This window comes from Cupressus sempervirens, chromosome 4, assembly GCF_028749045.1.
Source record: "Cupressus sempervirens isolate cs-2001-9-10 chromosome 4, ASM2874904v1, whole genome shotgun sequence".
Classification (NCBI taxonomy): domain Eukaryota; kingdom Viridiplantae; phylum Streptophyta; class Pinopsida; order Cupressales; family Cupressaceae; genus Cupressus; species Cupressus sempervirens.
In genome coordinates this window covers 311,769,204-311,787,994 of record NC_143121.1, presented here as the reverse complement: position 1 = coordinate 311,787,994, position 18,791 = coordinate 311,769,204, and positions in this window count along the sequence as shown.

Sequence of the window (18,791 nt, the reverse complement as noted above, 5' to 3'; positions counted from 1 at the left end):
TTTCTTTTCAAAATGAAAGGTCCAAATCTCTTTAAATATGATGAAAACAAAATTTTAAAGAAAGTTTATTTTCAATGGAGTTTTGAGGAAGTATTAATAATTAAAAGTAGTTTGTAGACAATTTGTATATTTTAGTTTGTATTTATTATAGTTGCTTTGTTGGTTACTTCTACAACTCTTTTCCCATACTTTAAATTATCAAGAGTTTTCCTTTTAAATTTCATTTATATATTCTAATTCTTTATTATCTATTTTCTAACTAGAAAAAAATATAGTTAAATCTTTTCAAAGTGTTGTATATTTTATCATTAGATTATGGAATATTATTGTTGACATTTTATTTCCAGTTTGTATTTATAAAGGCTAAGCTTCAAAATAATTTTGTTAATGTTGATTTATTCTAATTGACATATATGAAATCAATATTTAGAGTGTAGCTTATGTTTACAATCAAATATATCAATATTATATTTACTCTTAAAATCTATTACATTTTTCCAAATGCATTTCTTAATATAGTCATCAAGTATCCAAGTTTAACCATTTGTATGTTAACACCATCCTCGTAGACTTAATCTTTGCATTTTAAAATTTAAATTCAAAGATTGGAGGATTGCCCCCTTATATTCCATTTCCTTAACAAACAAAATATAATATGTTTGAAAAACAATTATGTTGTTTAAATGAATTTATCAACCTTAATTTACACATTTAAAATATACTAATCTTATTTTAGTGTAGAACATTCATTTAATAAACGATTTTGCAATGTTAATTAATAAAAAAAACCCCTAATTAGTACATATCGATACAATAATGTTGGCATTTCTAGAGTTCTATTTAAGGCTCCACTTTAGGGCTCCAATTTGGCCCTTTTTGTTTCATATTTCTTTGGACTGAACAAATTCCTAGGCTTCTGTATGTCTAACCCACATTGATCTCTTTCAATGAAGAAGTGGTTGTTCTTTCCATGGAAGTGTCTCATGGTGTCATTACAAGAATATATATATATATTTGTATAGATTAACCTAATAGGTAGTAGGAACACATTTATGTCTCATTTTTACACAAAGTTACCCTTTACAGTTCTTGTTTTGAATCAACTCTTTTCTTTTTCACTATTTTTGAAATATGTGTCCCTCAAATGTTAGGTTATTCTCTATTTATTTACTTAAGTAAAATATGCCACATCATTAAATAAAATACTAGAATTGAATATGACTAAATAATGTAAGGGCATGCATACAAAAATGATATCTAAATGATTTAATTGGATGTTAGATTCTACAAAATTAAATGTCTCATTGAAGTGCAAGGCATTTCAGCAATATCATTATCCATTTTTTGAATTCCTCAACTTTAGTTCTATTTTTATTTTCAAGGGAGGTATAAAAAGGATGCTACTATTGTAAAACAATATGAAGAAAGCTTGCAATATGAACTTAATCTAAGGGTCCATTTGGTAGTGGGAATACAAGTGGAATAGGCATATGTAAATTCTAAAAAAATTGAATTCTCTATTTGGATGCACCAAATCAGAATTCAAATAGGAATAAAATAGGAATACATATTCCAATTTTGGCCCAAAAATGAGTATTTTCAATTCCACCTAAATATGTGGAATTGGAATACATATTTCTATTCCAGTTTTATTTATTTTAAAGAACATAATTTTTTTGGTCGATGAATTCCCATCAAATTTTAGCTAAACCAAATAGAGAATAGGAATATGTACCCCCATTTTCTATTACAGAATAAGTATTCCTATTCCCATATTTACATTCCCACAAGTCAAACGACCCTTAAAAGTTATCATAAATCATTTGAGTCAAAATTGACCTCATTTTGTAAAATGGATGTTACATTCAGTATTTAGAAGAATTGGTTGTCACTTTCATGTAGAAAAATGTTGGCGTGGACGTTTGAACAATTATAGTATATGCAGGGATCGGAAATGTATCACTTATTTTAATTGGAGGTAGAGTTGCACTCACATATTTAAGTCTATTTCAACATTAGATGCATGTTACATTGACTATTTAGAATAATTGGTTGTCGCTTTAATGTAGGAAAATGCTGATGTGGAGCACATATTTCAATGTTTGAACAATTATGGTATATGCAGGGCTTGCAAATGTATCACTTATTTTAATTGGAGGTAGAGTTGCACTCACATTATTTGAGTCAAAATTGACCTCCTTAATTTGTAAGATGCATGTTACATTGAGTATTTTTAAGAATTGGTTGTCACTTTCATATAGAAAAATGCGCGTGAACCAAAATTTCAAAATTTTCTTAAGATTCATAATAAATAAATAAATAACATAAAACTAAACATTTAGATTTATAGCAAAATAATCATTTCTAGATATACTAATATATCAAAACCATCTTCTGAACATATATTCTCTTACAAGTAATGATATTTATGCTCTTACAAGTAATGATATTTACTCAATAGAGTCAATGCACTTTTTTTCATATCATTCTACATAGACTTGGAATAAATTTAATTTGGTACAATTGCAAACTTCGTCCATCTGCTCTGCTTTATCCAGAAGATTCGAAGAACCGAATTACCTAGCACGTCGACTATTTGGTACAAATCAAGACGCTCTTCACCTGATCTTCTTCATGTAACATTAATTATCTTTGTCATATTTTTAAGGTGTTATTACCTAACTTTTTCTACTATTATTCTAATTAAATCTTTTGAAGGTGTGTTGGTAACAGATTTGTTATTGTAAAAATGGTTCAACGGAGTGTATGTGGCAAACCAGTCACAACAGTTGGATAGGCCCTTGGTATTCAACCTTTCTTTCTGTTTAGAGAGGCAACTCCCTCATATGATATAATTTTAAAGATTTTCAAATAAACAATTTAAACTTTCAAAGATCAATAGAAAGCCATTGATGATGAATGCACCATGTGACTTCACAACTTTCTGGAGTTAACATAAAACGATAATAAAGACAATCAAGAACTACAGTTAAAAATGATCATTATCACCATGCCAATTAATGATTCATAAACATTCACATGATAACATGGAAATGTTCACTACAGAGAGAATCAACAGTTTTATGGTACAACAATCTAGATTTTAGAACAAGAAATCAAACACGTCTCATCTTATTTTCTTGAACCAAGAATGTAATATAGATTTTCAATTTCAAAGAAAAAATCTATACATTCCAAAATTTATCTTCTAATAATTTTTTTAGCATAGTGTTCCCTTATTCTAAAGTCCAAAAAGGTCCCTTACAAAGCTAAAAAGACTACTTATATAGACACAGAGGTTAAGAACTACCTCTTTGTGGTTAATAACTATCTCCAAAATATGTAATTTTGGAGACGTCAATTAACCTCACTAAAATTAACCTATACAAGGGAAACTTAAAAAATAAAACATTAGCTAGAATTACTAAGAATGTATACATATCCAATCACCGTTCTAGTTATGAACTCTATCTATCTGGACATGATTGACTTATCCTAAAGAGCCCTATAAGCATCGAGGACGATCATCATTGAATCATAATTTCGAATGAATATGTTCTCCATCCTCAATTTGGCTATGAAGTATTTATCCTGGATCTCTTCTAACTCTTGTTGATAGGCTGAAATGTTGCAATCTTCTAGAGTGAATGCGACTAGAATGAGCTTCATCATAGTTTCGACATCCAATACTCGATTCTCTATTTTTGAATGAATTTGGATACTAAAAGAATCAAGAAGAATTTGGAAATCAATATTTTGAAGATCACTTACTACCGCCTCGCCTGTGATAGTAGAGACTAATTCATCCGTAACTTTCATTTTTAGCTGCTCCCAAGAAGTTATTAGTTTTTTAAACTCAGTGATCCCTTTACTAATAGTTATCATTTTCAAATTAATATTTTCACTCCAAATACATGTCTAATTCTCACTTGGATCAGCAATAATTTTCTTGAGAACTAAGGTGTTTGTATCTAACTTGGCCATTTCTTGTAATTCATTAGCTACTTTTTGCTAGGCAACTTTTTGCTCTTTGTTGCTTTCTACCTCTTTAGATATTTCTTGTATCTGTTCGATGGATTTTCCATATATTTCTTTCACTCAAGTTATGAGTTTTGAAGCATCTTCTATCATTATGTTTATCCAAGCTTCGATCATCATACTATGTGACTTGTGTTTGTTCACTCTTTCAATAACAACATGATCAAGAATGCCATTAGGACCTGCTAAGGCTAGTGAACTAACTACTACCTTCACATTAGAGGAATTTTTAATTGAATTAATATAAGACACCAACATTTTAACTTGCTCTTTGTGTTGCCCCTTGGATCTTTTCTCTTTCTTCACTCTTTGTAAAATTTGGGTAGCAGTCACTTCAAAATTTTGAAAGTCTCTTTCTGCAATAGATAGACCAAGATCAACCTTATCTAGAATGAAATCTGACTCAAATGCTTCATCAACATTCTTTTCAATTATGAGCTTGGCTATTTCTATGCATAGATTGCCTAAAGTTTTATCAATGGCCAACCTAGACATCACTTTAGTCTTTTTGACTTTATTAGGTTTCTAAAGGAAACTAAAGACTACATCGAATGGAGGTGGGATTATCTGAACAACTTTCTTCTTCTTTTGATGACTAGTTTGGAACCATGAATGCATAGTATATGGAAGTGAAACTTGCATGTCACCTATTATATTTTCAGAAATCAACATTAAATCTTCTAAATTAGATAATTGATTATCCAACTGTGTGATGTCTATTAATGATATCTCAGCAGGAGAGAGGCTTGAATGAGGAATTACTACATCATGAGAGGATCTAATGGGGATGTGTGGTTCAATAGTTTGAGGAGTTCTTTGATCCTTCTCATTAGGTTCATTTCCTTTTTAATTCACTCTAGTAGATTATCCTTTCATTTTTGTCCTTCTTCTTTTGATTGTAAACTTAGCTGCTTGATTTAGATCTTCATCTTGATCTAGAACACTTGTATCTAATTGTTGTATTTTCTCACTAGAAGTTGCCTCTAATTCCATTTGAGATGATTCTCCTTGATTACCTCTTCTCTCTTTACTTTAAAATTGATGAGTTACTTTTTTTGCTCTGATTTTATTGACCCAATCTATTGTTCTTTTAAGGACATAGGTAGTTCTTTCTTTTGGGCCTTTTAACTCTTGAACTAGACAATCAATAGGAGGAAGATCTAGTAATTTGATTTTCTCATAGTAGAAGGGATCAATCAAGAAAACTTCATCATCATTTACACCTATCACATACATATCCACCTTGAAGTCTATCACCTGGCTTACTGTAAGCCACATAAAATCTCTCTTCTTGACTTTGAAATCATTTTCACAATCCTCCCAAGGGTATGTGCAGGATCATGGTGTGCCAAAAAGTGGCGATATGAAAAATATGTAGTTCTGAAATGCCTCAAATAATTTCAAAATCTATTCCAACTTTTTTACCACCCATCCTAATACTAAATGAAAAAAATTAATACCTTTATAATTCCTACTATATCTTTCGATACCAACCTTATATGGTCATCTTTAAAACATCCCGAAAATGTGTTTTTCGCATGTTCTTATGTGTTTTTTACTTCAAGCATGTAGCTGACGACTTTTTTTCAACCAAAATTTGATGTAATAAAAAGGGTTTCTTAAGAATGTTCATAGCTTTGCATAAATGTAAGGTTTGTCAAATTATGAGTTCAGTAAGTAATTATTACTTATTTTCTAATGGAGTTAGCTAAAAAGTGTTGATTGACATACTGGTTGAAAAATAGCTATAACTTTCAAACCATATAAGATTTGTGAAATCCAAGAGATGTGTCACATTCTATGCTTTGACTAGTATAAGAAAAAAAAAAAAAAAACTTAATTTTGATTTTTTTTGAACTAGTTAAGGTGGTCAGACACGGGAGTTTTTTAATTCTGAAAATAGTATAGTAGAAAATTCATAATTAATTATTTATTTGGAATAAAAATTCCCAAAAATATGCGTCACATCCAGGGATGAGTCTACTTTTTATATCTAAAATTATATTTAAAAAGATTATCATTTGGTTATGATTAAGGTGGTCAGACATACACCTACTTTTTATTTTCGCCCTAAAATTTTTGTAGTACTGCATTAAAATCCAAACTTTTGACCAATCAAATAATGTTTTATCTAGATAAGGCCTTGAAGTTTAGAAACTAGATTCAATTTCCTACAGATTATATTCTTACAACTTTTTGATATAAATTCTAGAACCACTCTAAAATTATGTGTCAAGTTTACATAACCCTGATTTTCTAGTTTTTCACTGCCACTTAATGCCATAGTTTGGTACACCATGATCCTGCACATACCCCCAAAAGTCCTCTAGAGCTAGAAACTGACTGACGTTGGGGTTTAACTTTAACTCATTAATTGCATAGCCTTTACTATTAGACGGGAAACACATAGTATAAGGATGAAAATTAATTGTGGCAATGGATTTCTCCATGTTCCTTGCATTTGATGTAGTATCACAACTATAATACCCAATGCTGATAGGGAAGGGTATTTCATCTATCCTCCTATTCCTACAAAATTTATTGATTTGACTAATCAGTCTGCACATTTCAATCAAGACCAATTTATCATCAACAAATCTAGGTAGCATTAGGGGACACCCATCATAGATAGCTAACCTGATATAAGTGAACTTCAGGAATTGTATGAAAACACTTCCATATTTTTGTACTTCCATTGCTTCTTCAAATAACATTCCAAGTTCCATGTTTCCCTGAATTTCTTTTATAGCCAACATTATGAATGCATCATTCACTCTTCTAAAATGGTGTAGGCTATTGTCATACTATATCTAAGGAAGATGATTGTAAATAATAGCCATATCACCATATATACCTTGCCATTTAAGCCTTGGCCAACTTTTGGTATTTCCAATAGTGTAGAAAAGGTATGAAGTTATGTAGAAACAATCATTTTCCTAAAGTTCTATGAGTTGCCTATGTAGTGAGTCACTGATAATTTTAGCCCAATCAATGTGTTGCTTCCCTTCATACACCATGTTAATAAACAGGGACATCCAACTTTCAAATTCATGTGAATCCTAAAGTCATATTATCTTTCTTAATAGAGTTACCATGTTCACCACATCTTCCTTTAACAATGATCTATGTGTTCCCTTTCCTTGGTTGTAAGAGCCATGACCTAGCAATGGTGTTCAAACACTGAGTTTAATTTTCCACATAGTACTCCCAGTGGTTCTTAAATTTATGTTGGCATATTGTACTTTGGTAGGTAATCAGAAGGCAATGGCAATAGAAATAGGATCCAGACAGACAATCACTTTATTATTTGATGAAATGACTTCCTTGGTATTTGGATGATAGGCTTTCATGCATTCTAATACTAGATCAAGTCATTGTGCTCAAATGGGGTGCCCTCCTACTCAAGCCAAACTGATTTCCAATATCTTACCAGCTAAAGGGGTCCTGTCTTAACTCTCAAGAGATGACAAGAAATCTTGAAGGCTAATACTTCCGAAAATGGTATCACCAATGTTGGGAAGTGTACTTTTTAAAATTGGAGCATAATCCAACCTTTGATATTTGTATTTCATGGTTCAGCTACTAATCCTTCTTGTTGATTACTTTAAATTCCTTCAAGGTTCTTCACAAATTGGGGACTTCACAATTCAAATTCAAATTTGTTTGAAGACACTCAAACCTATACTCCATTTGAAAAATTATCCATGAATACATATATACTACTGTGCAAAGTACTTGAGCTAGCTCCAAGTTTGAGTACTTTTCAATAAATATGCATATATTTGATCAATGCATCATTCGTAGCAACATATATATGGAACTCTATTTTGCAACACATATCTCCCTCATTGCGGCTTCTAGATTTTGGCATTGTTAGAAAACATGGTGTTGTTGCTAAGTATTCATAAATGAATCATGTCAAATAATTCACGTGCCTATGCTAGGACCTTTCTAATTGCCAGATTAATTTACAAAGCTGCCAGTTGAAGTCTGTTATTAAATCAAACAATCCAACCACATTCTAATTGTGCATTCCATCAAACAAGTCATATTTAGTCCAAAGGATATGGTGTCTACAAGAGCTTTTATTAAATGAATCAATTTTCATTCTTGGTGCATCCACATTGAGTGTTGTGGATTGGGAGATGTAGGAAAAACTACAATCGAGAGTACACATGTTTCTCCAAACACCTGACGGGCTTCGTAATCATGTGACTATACCTGTAGCTATTATGTCCATTACTTCCATAATCTCCATTATTATATTCATAACCATTATATCTTGTTGCATCCACCTTGCTTGACCTACTACCAAATTGTTTTCTTTGTTTTAATCACTTAGTGCAGAATCAACACACTCATCTAGGTAGAAAGCATACATGCGTATAGAGGTAGAAAAGTCCCCAAGATGGGAATGTGAGTCATCTATAAAATTAGATAATTTTAATGAATGTGCACCAAGCCTTGCTGCATAAAGCACTTCATGCTCAAATCTTGGATCACCATCATGCAATAACCTATGGATGAGCCACACTACTTTCACTATGCCTGTAGCTCCTTATGCTGGATATTTGAGATATATAATCCAGTTTTTAATACATAATATCCTACACAATAAATTCTTGATGTAGTGAGCATTTTGGTTGGTGCACAATCTTCATATCACTGGCTTCTTTTATATCAAACAAATCATTTAACACAATTTGAGGTAATCTCACAATATAATTATCCCCTTTGTTTACTGCCCATACTTTCATTAAGTTAGTCTTCTTTGCACATGGGCTCAAAGCTTAGGGAATTCGGCCAAACATTGCATGTGTACCTTATAACCCTTATTTTCATTGATATTTGTAGGCAACCAATGTTCTAAAACTATTTAATGCTACAACTTGGAGGTAATCGTTGCCACCTTAGTGGTCTTTACACTTGGTTTACCTTATAGTGAATGAATTGTTACCATCAGAATTACATGGGGTGATAGAGTTCTTCTAGAAACACATGCATTATGTTGAAGATCACTTACTGCCACCCCGCCTATGATAGTAGAGACTAATTCATCCATAACTTTCATTTTTAGTTGCTCCCAAGAAGCTATTAGTTTTTCAAACTCAGTGATCCCTTTCCTAATATTTATCATTTTCAAATTAATATTTTCACTCCAAATACATGTCTAATTCTCACTTGGATCAGCAATAATTTTCTCAAGAACTAAGGTGTTTGTATCTAACTTGGCCATTTCTTGTAATTCATTAGCTACTTTTTGCTAGGCAACTTTTTACTCTTTGTTGCTTTCTACCTCTTTAGATATTTCTTGTATCTGTTCGATGGATTTTCCATATATTTCTTTCACTCAAGTTATGAGTTTTGAAGCATCTTCTATCATTATGTTTATCCAAGCTTCGATCATCATACTATGTGACTTGTGTTTGTTCACTCTTTCAATAACAACATGATCAAGAATGCCATTAGGACCTGCTAAGGCTAGTGAACTAACTACTACCTTCACATTAGAGGAATTTTTAATTGAATTAATGTAAGACACCAACATTTGAACTTGCTCTTTGTGTTGCCCCTTGGATCGTTTCTCTTTCTTCACTCTTTGTAAAATTTGGGTAGCAGTCACTTCAAAATTTTGAAAGTCTCTTTCTGCAATAGATGGACCAAGATCAACCTTATCTAGAATGAAATCTGACTCAAATGCTTCATCAAAATTCTTTTCAATTATGAGCTTGGCTATTTCTATGCATAGATTTCCTGAAGTTTTATCAATGGCTAACCTAGACATCACTTTAGTTCTTTTGAATTTATGAGGTTTCTAAAGGAAACTAAAGACTACATCAAATGGAGGTGGGATCATATGAACAACTTTCTTCTTGTTTTAATGACTAGTTTGGAACCATGAAAGCATAGTAGCTGGAAGTGAAACTTGCATGTCACTTATTATATTTTTAGCAATCATCATTAAATCTTCTAAATTAGATAATTGATTATCCAACTTTATGATGTCTATTAATGATATCTTAGCAGGAGAGAGGCTTGAATGAGGAATTACTACATCATGAGAGGATGTAACAAGGATGTGTGGTTCAATAGTTTGAGGAGTTCTTTGATCCTTCTCATTAGGTTCATTTCCTTTTTGATTAACTGTAGTAGATTTTCCTTTCATTTTTGTCCTTCTTCTTTTGACTATAAACTTAGCTAGTTGATTTAGATCTTCATCTTGATCTAGAACACTTGTATCTAATTATTGTATTTTCTCACCAGAAGTTGCCTCTAATGCCATTTGAGATGATTCTCCTTGATTACCTCTTCTCTCTTTACTTTAAAATTGATGAGTCACTTTTTTTGCTCTGATTTTATTGACCCAATCTATTGTTCTTTTAAGGACATAGGTAGTTCTTTCTTTTAGGCCTTTTAAGTCCTGAACTAGACAATCAATAGGAGGAAGATCTAGTAATTTGATTTTCTCATAGTAGAAGGGATCAATCAAGGAAACTTCATCATCATTTACACCTATCACATCAATATCCACCTTGAAGTCTATCACCTGCCTTACTATAAGCCACATCAAATCTATCTTCCTATCTTTGAAATCATTTTCACAATCCTCCCAAAAAGTCCTCTAGGGCTAGAAAGTGACTGCGGTTGGGGTTTAATTTTAACTCATTAATTGCAGAGCCTTTCCTATTATAAGGGAAACACATAGTATAAGGATGCAAATTAATTGTGGCAATGGATCTCTCTATGTTCCTTGCATCTGATGCAGTATCACAACTATAATACCCAATGCTAAAAGGGAAGGGTATTTCATCTATCCTCCTATTCCCATAAAGTTTATTGATTTGACTAATCAATCTGGACATTTCAATCAAGACCAATTTATCATCAACAAATCTAGGTAACATTAGGGGACACCCATCATAGGTAGCTAGCCTGATATAAGTGAACTTCGGGAATTGTATGAAAACACTTCCATATTTTTGTACTTCCATTTTTGCTTCAAATAACATTCTAAGCTCCATGTTTCCTTGAATTTCTTTTATAGTCAACATTGTGAATGCATCATTCACTCTTCTAAATGGGTGCAGACTATTTTCATACTATATCTAAGGAAGATGATTGTAAATAATAGCCATATCACCATATATACCTTGCCATTTAAGCCTTGACCAAATTTTGGTACTTGCAATAATGTAGAATAGGTATGAAGTCATGTAGAAATAATCATTTTCCTAAAGTTCTATGAGTTGCCTATAGAGTGAGTCACTGATAATTTCAGCCCAATCAATGTATTGCTTCCCTTCATAAACGATGTTAATAAACAAGAACATCCAACCTTCAAATTCATGTGAATCCTAAAGTCCTATTATCTTGCTTAATAGAGTTACCATGTTTGCCAGATCTTCCTTTAACAATGATCTGTGTGTTCCCTTTCCTTGGTTGTAAGAGCCATGACCTAGCAATGGTGTTCAAACACTGAGTTTAATTTTCCACATAGTACTCCCAGTGGTTCTTAAATTGATGTTGGCATATTTTACTCTAGTAGGTAATTAGAAGGCAATGGCAATAGAAATAGGATCCAGATAGACAATCACTTTATTATTTGATGAAATGACTTCCTTGGTATTTGGATGATAGGCGTTCATGCATTCTAATACTAGATCAAGGCATTGTGCTGAAATGGGGTGCCCTCCTACTCAAGCCAAACTGATTTCCAATATCTTACTAGCTAAATGGGTCCTGTCTTCACTCTCAAGAGATGACAGGAATTCTTGAAGGCTAATACTTCCTAAAATAGTATCACCAATGTTGGGAAGTGTACTTTTTAAAATGGGAGCATAATCCATCCTTTGATATTTGTATTTCATGGTTCGCCTACTAATCCTTCTCGTTGATTATGTTAAATTTCTTCAAGGTTCACAAATTGGGGACCTCACAATTCAAATTCAAATATGTTTGAAGACACTCAAACCTATACTCCATTTGAAAACTTATCCATGAATACATATATACTACAGTGCAAAGTGCTCGAGCTAGCTCTAATATTCAATTTGAGTACTTTTCAATAAATATGCATATATTTGATCAATCTTTCCTCTAGCTCTAATCTTTCCTCTAGTTTTTGGCATTGTTAGAAGACACGGTGTTGTTGCTAAGTATTCATAAATGAATTATGTCAAATAATGCATGTGCCTATGCTAGGACCTTTCTAGTTGCCAGATTAATTTACAAAGCTGCCAGTTGAAGTCTATTATTCGGTCAAACAATTCAACCACATTCTAATTGTGCATTCTATCAAACAAGTCATATTTAGTCCAAAGGATATGGTGTCTATAAGAGGTTTTATTAAATGAATCAATTTTCATTCTTGATGCATCCACATTGAGTGTTGTGGATTGGGAGATGTAGGAAAAATTGCAACCGAGAGTACACATGTTTCTCCAAACACCTGACGAGCTTCGTAATCATGTGACAATACCTATAGCTATTGTGTCCATTACTTCCATAAGCTCCATTACTATATTCATAACCATTATATCTTGTTGCATCCACCTTGCTCGACCTGCTACGAAATTGTTTTCTTTTTTTTAATCACTTAGTGCAGAATCAAGACACTAATGTAGGTAGAAAGCATACATGCATATAGAGGTAGAAATGTCCCCAAGATAGGAATGTGAGTCATCTGTAAAATTAGACAATTTCAATGAATGTGCACCAAGCTTTGCTACATAAAGCACTTCATGCTCAAATCTTGGATCACCATCACGCAATAACCTATGGATGAGCCGCACTACTTTCACTCTACCTATAGCTCCTTATGCTGGAGATTTGAGATATATAATCCAATTTTTAATACATAATATCCTACACAATAAATGCTTGATGCAGTGAGCATTTTGGTTGGTGCACAATCTTCATAATTGTGGCTTCTTTTATATCAAACAAATTATTTATCACAATTTGAGATAATGTCATAATATAATTACACCCTTTGTTTACTGCTCATACTTTCATTAAGTTAATCTTCTTTGCACATGGGCTCAAAGCTTAGGGAATTTAGTCAAACATTGCATGTGTACCTTATAACCCTTATTTTCATTGATATCTATAGGCAACCAATGTTCTAAAACTATTTAATGCTGCAACTTGGAGGTAATCGTTGCCACTTTAGTGGTCTTCAACTTGGTTTACCTTATAGTGAATGAATTGTTACCATCAGACTTACATGGGGTGACAGAGTTCTTCTAGAAACACATGCATTATGACTGATCATGAACCACCCTATACCCAATCCTTTTCACTAAAAAATTTAAGAGGTTAATAACTGTCTCAAAAATACGTATTTTGGACTCAAACATTAACCTCTTTTAAAAAGGTTAATGTTTAATGATTTAGTTTGGAAAATGTGTTTTGACCCCCAAATGTTAATCTTTTAAAAGGTTAATTTTGCAAGCTTATCTTCACCTCTTTTTAGAATGTTAATTTTGTAAGCTGATCTTAACATCTTTTTTTTAGAGAGAGGTTAATGGTTACTGATGAAATTGAAAATATGTAGTTTTGGTTTCTTTATTAACCTGTGACAACTTTTCATTTTGGAAGTTGGATTTTGAAAATTTGAAGTGCTAGGCAAAGCTAGGAATGAGCTAGAGATATTGAAGTGCAAAATTTCTCAAAAACTCAAAGGTGAAATGACCATTTCAATGCTTGAAACAAGGCATATTTCAAAAATAACCATAACATTAACAAGATAGGAATTGAGACAATTTTGATAACCTAGTAATAGTTGGCTCTATCTGGCAACAAGGACATTATAAGGACAAAGCTCGAATCCGAAAAAAACTAGAACAATGCTTTATCCATTGGGTTGTAGAGTCAAGTCACTTGAGGGACCACTGTGTAAAAGAGGGAGCGAACACCAATAATCAGACAATAGAAAGAAAAACTAAAAGAAACAAAAACTGATAGGGGCACACCAAAAATGGGACAACTTATATACAAAAAGGTGTCACACTACACCTTCTATTGATGACAATGATTCAAGTGTTACCCATTGTAAGGTAAGAGCAATTGGGCACCACATAGGTTTGACAAAATAAATGAATTCTTTCCACATACCTCTTTGATTAGGAAAGGGCCTCTCCATAAGGAGTCAAATTTTTTGTGTAAACCCTTTGGCTCTCTATGCTTATCCCAAAGTAGGACAAGGGCACCTCCTTAGAACACCCTATGTTTAGCTTTCTTATCAAATAAATTCTTTATGCAAGATTGATGTTCCTATATTCTGTCTACAACTGCATCTCTTTCCTCTTCCAGTTTGGTCAAATATAATATTTTCTTTTCAAGAACATCTTTGAATTCATAGTTTTCAATAGCATCTTGTAACTTCAAAACAAATAATTCTAGATGAAGAGGGAAAATTGGTTTTGTACCATACAGGATCTCAAAGGGAGATAGTCTTGTTGCTCTCTTCTTTGTGATATGATCTGCCCATAGTGCATCATACAAGTTTTTGTGCCAAGACCTCTAATTAACATCTATTAGTTTTCGCACGATGGACATAATATTTTTATTGCTAGATTTTTCTTGGCCATTTCCTTGTGTGAAATAATCTAAGGAGTGAGAGAGAATAATTCCATATTGATAGCAGAAGGTTGATACCTCCTAGGAGGAGAAGTATGTAGCATTATCAGTGACAATCTTGTTAGGAACATCAAACCTAACCAAAATATTTTGCTTGATGAAACTACACACCAATTTTGAAGTTGTTTGCTTGACTAGAATGGCCTCTACCCACTTGGAAAAATAATTAGTTTCCATTAAAATGTGAGTATGCCTAGTAGTAGATGAAGGATGAATAGAACCAATAAAGTCCAAACCCCATTGTTTAAATGGTTCTTCAATCACTACTAGTTTCAAGGGTAGTTCTGCTAATTAGACTCTTTCTTTGAAATATTGACATGATTCACACTTCTTGACCCATTCTTTTGCATTTTTGAACATTCTGGGCTAGTAAAAACAATTTGTCAGAATTTTATAGGCTATTACTGATGCTAAGTAATGACCTTCGCATGCTTCATTACGAAACAATTGAAGCAACTCCTCCTTTTGTTCAGGATCTACATATCTCAAGAAAGTACCATCTATTCCCTTTTTATACAAAGTGTCTCCCCTAGATAACATACTCCAGGGATTTCAATTTTAAGGTCCTCTTCTCTTTGGGTGAAAATGAGCTGGGCATTCTTGATATGTTAGAAAATAGGTGACATTGGAGAACCAATTATCAACATTACTAATGAGAAGAACTAATGGAATTTCTTTTTCTATCTCTTCTTCATTCCTTGAAGCTCCTTTAGCGATAGCCTTACAAAAACCTTTCCCTTTGATGAGCTTTGTAGGTTTGATATCTAGATCATATTCTTATACTGTAGCTATCTAGGAAGCTCTTTTGTTCACACCAATCTATTGTTGTGTTAGAAGATTTTTCATTATTGAATCGGGAACAAATACCTTGGAGTGAGAGTTCAAGATGTAAAACCTAAATTGTTTCACTCCTCTAACTAGAGCATATGCATTCTTCTCAATCAAAGAATATTTCAATTCATGTGTCTTAAGAGGGACACTCATGAATGCTATCAAGGCCTCAACACTATCTTTGTTAGGTTGAGTGAGTATAGCAGATAAGGTGTTCTTAGATGCATAGCAATACAAATGAATATTTTTTAGAAAAATCTGGATAAGAAAGGGTAGGGGCATTAGCAATCATAGTCTTGATTTGTTCAAAAGAAGCTTGACCTTCCTTTTTCCATTTAAAAATTGTATTCCCTTTCTTCATATCCACAATTGACTTTGTGATCTCAAAGAAGTCTGGTACAAACCTCCTTATGAAGTTTATCTACCCAAAGAAAGATGTGACCCTTGGTTGACTCATGGGAAGTGATAACTATTGGATACCTTTCATCCTTTCAAGGTCTATCCAAATACTCTCTTTGGAGATAATTTGTCTAAGTAGTTTTCCTTCTATCACTCCAAATATAGACTTCTTAGAATTCAACAAGATGCCATGGGTTTGACATCGATACAAGACAGATTCTAGATGATGCACATGGTCTCTTCTATGTTTTGAAAACACTATGAGATCATCAAGGTACATGACAATGATCTTATTCTTGAGATCTGCAAATGAATGATCCATTGCCTATTGAAAGGTGGCTCTAGCATTTATCAAACTAGAAGGCATACGATTGTAGGCAGACGTACCCCATGGAGTGGTAAAAGTTTTTTTATGTTGATCTTCTGGTGCAACACTGATCTGATGATAACCAGAGAAACCATCTAACATTGACATGAGCTCAGAACCAAATACTGACTACAAAATATGATCCATGAAAGTGAGCCCATAATTATCCTTAAGTGACACTTGATTCAAATTTTGGAAGTTGGCACATATTCTTATCTCACCATTCTTCTTCTTGACTGGTACGATATTGGCTACCCATGTTGAATGGTGGATAGGGTAGATAATCCTTTCTTTGAGCATTTTATCAACTTCATTGAATATAGTGTCAGCTACTTTGGGATTTAATTGCCTTTGTTTTTGCCAGAAGGGAGTTGAACCAAGTTTCAAAGGAATTGAATGCTTAAATTTTCCATTCATGAATTCCTTCAAATCTTCATAATCCCAAGGAAAAACATCTTAGTAAGATTTCAAAAAATTCATGAATTCTTCTTTCTCTTCTGGTGAGAAATCTTTCCCTATAAGGACCATCTTTGGAATTTCTTTAGAACCAATGTTTACCTTCTCATAATCCAAAGAAATAGAAGATTTAGTATCTTTGAATTTCTCTTTCCTCTTATCTTCTTTATCAAAAAGAATCTCAAGGGTGACTAATCCTCTTTGAATAACATTACTTTGTAGTTGAATAATCTCAGGATTATCTCCTGGTGTTCCATCATGATTATGTGATCCTTCAAAATTTAAATCTGAAAATGGAGGCCTTCCCTCAAGAAATTTGAAACTTGCTAGTGTTAATCATTATCTGACACACTGGGTCGATGAATCATCTCTACTATGTAGATATCTCTATTGAACTTAGGATGAGGAATAAGGAGAGAGGTAGAGACTATGAGACAATCAACTTTAGAATTTTTTTCACAAGGGATAACAGATAAATAAAAAGCATCAAAATTCTCAATCTCATCCCACATTCTATTTCTATATGCCTTTAGTCTTGCATTCTTTGTTTGATGTTGCCTCCAAACCTGGTTGACAAGTAGTTCTGTATCTCCTGATACCTTGAGTTGTTTGATTCCTTTTCTCTTGCACACTCAAGGCCTAGTAGAAGATCCTCATATTCTACGGTATTATTAGTGCTTTCAAAAACCAACTTATAAGCTTTCAGGAATTTCTCTCCTTTTGGTGACATCAACACTATCCTGGCACCTGAACCAAAAGAAGAAGAACTTCCATCAAATTCCATTAACCATAATTCATTGGTTATATTAGGCATAAGAGGCTCAGTTACATCTTCTTTAGTAGATGTCATCATATATATTCCATGTCCAGTATCAACATACAATATATCAACCCTTGGATCATCTGATTTCAAGACTGCATACACTAATACATTTGGTACCATTGACCTTTTTATCCCCAATCAGGATAAGGGCATGAGACATGTCCATCTTGATTTCACTGCCAAGATCTTTGCAAAAACTTATGCTCAATAGCATCACATAACTAGCTGGGATATCAATGACTAAGATATTCAGTTTTAACTTCTTTTTAGGATGTGCTACAAGGGCTACTTGAGCATCTTTTAACTAGCCAACTAGTGAAACTTGTTTCGCCTCCATAGAATACACCTTTCTTGATGGTTTTTTTAGAGAGAGTCCTAGGGCATGGGCCACTTTTGAAGGCATAACATTATTAGATGCACTAGAATCAATGATACAATTACTTAACTTGCATCTAGCTATATAGAGGGAAACATAGAATGGGTCAAGTTTTTCTAACAAAGAAGTTGCAACAAATGATTATTTCTCAATCATGAGCACTTCCAAACTATTTTCCTCTTCCATAGAAATTCCTAACTCATGGTTGATAGTAATCCTAGGTGAAACTTTTCCTTTACCAACACAATGAATCAACCTTTCTAATTGATGTGGGTTCGCTTTTAGGTAGTCCAACTAAGAAATTTGTAGTTTGGTCTTCTTACAATGATCAATAAAATTAAAAGAATCTTCAACAATGGGAGAGGATTTTCCTTTATCTATCTCTTTCACTTGTGAAGGCTCTTCCAGAGTATGCTTATGAGATATGATTCACTTAGAAGGCTCATTAGAGGCTTTGTCCTTTGCTTCTTTTCCCCACTTCTCTTCTAATCTTTGTTTCCAATTTGGTGTAGCCGCATTGCAAGAATGATTGTTACTATCTTCATCTTTCCCACCATCAGATTCATATTCTAGAAAGTTTATGGAAGAGGTCCCAATAGTAGGTCTTGTTATATCTTTGGGAGCCACATTTTCTTTTACTTTCTTTGCTGTCAAATGCATTTGCATGAATTTGACCATCTTAGGACAACTTGCACCATCATGATCTGTCATCAAGAGAAAATCACACATAGTAGCTTGATTACTAGATGCCACAAGATGCTCTATACGTTGCAAGACCACTCCCAATGGCTATTTCCAATTACACTTAGCTCTATACGCTGCAATTATATCAGAACAACTTGATTTGTCCAATTCCCTAG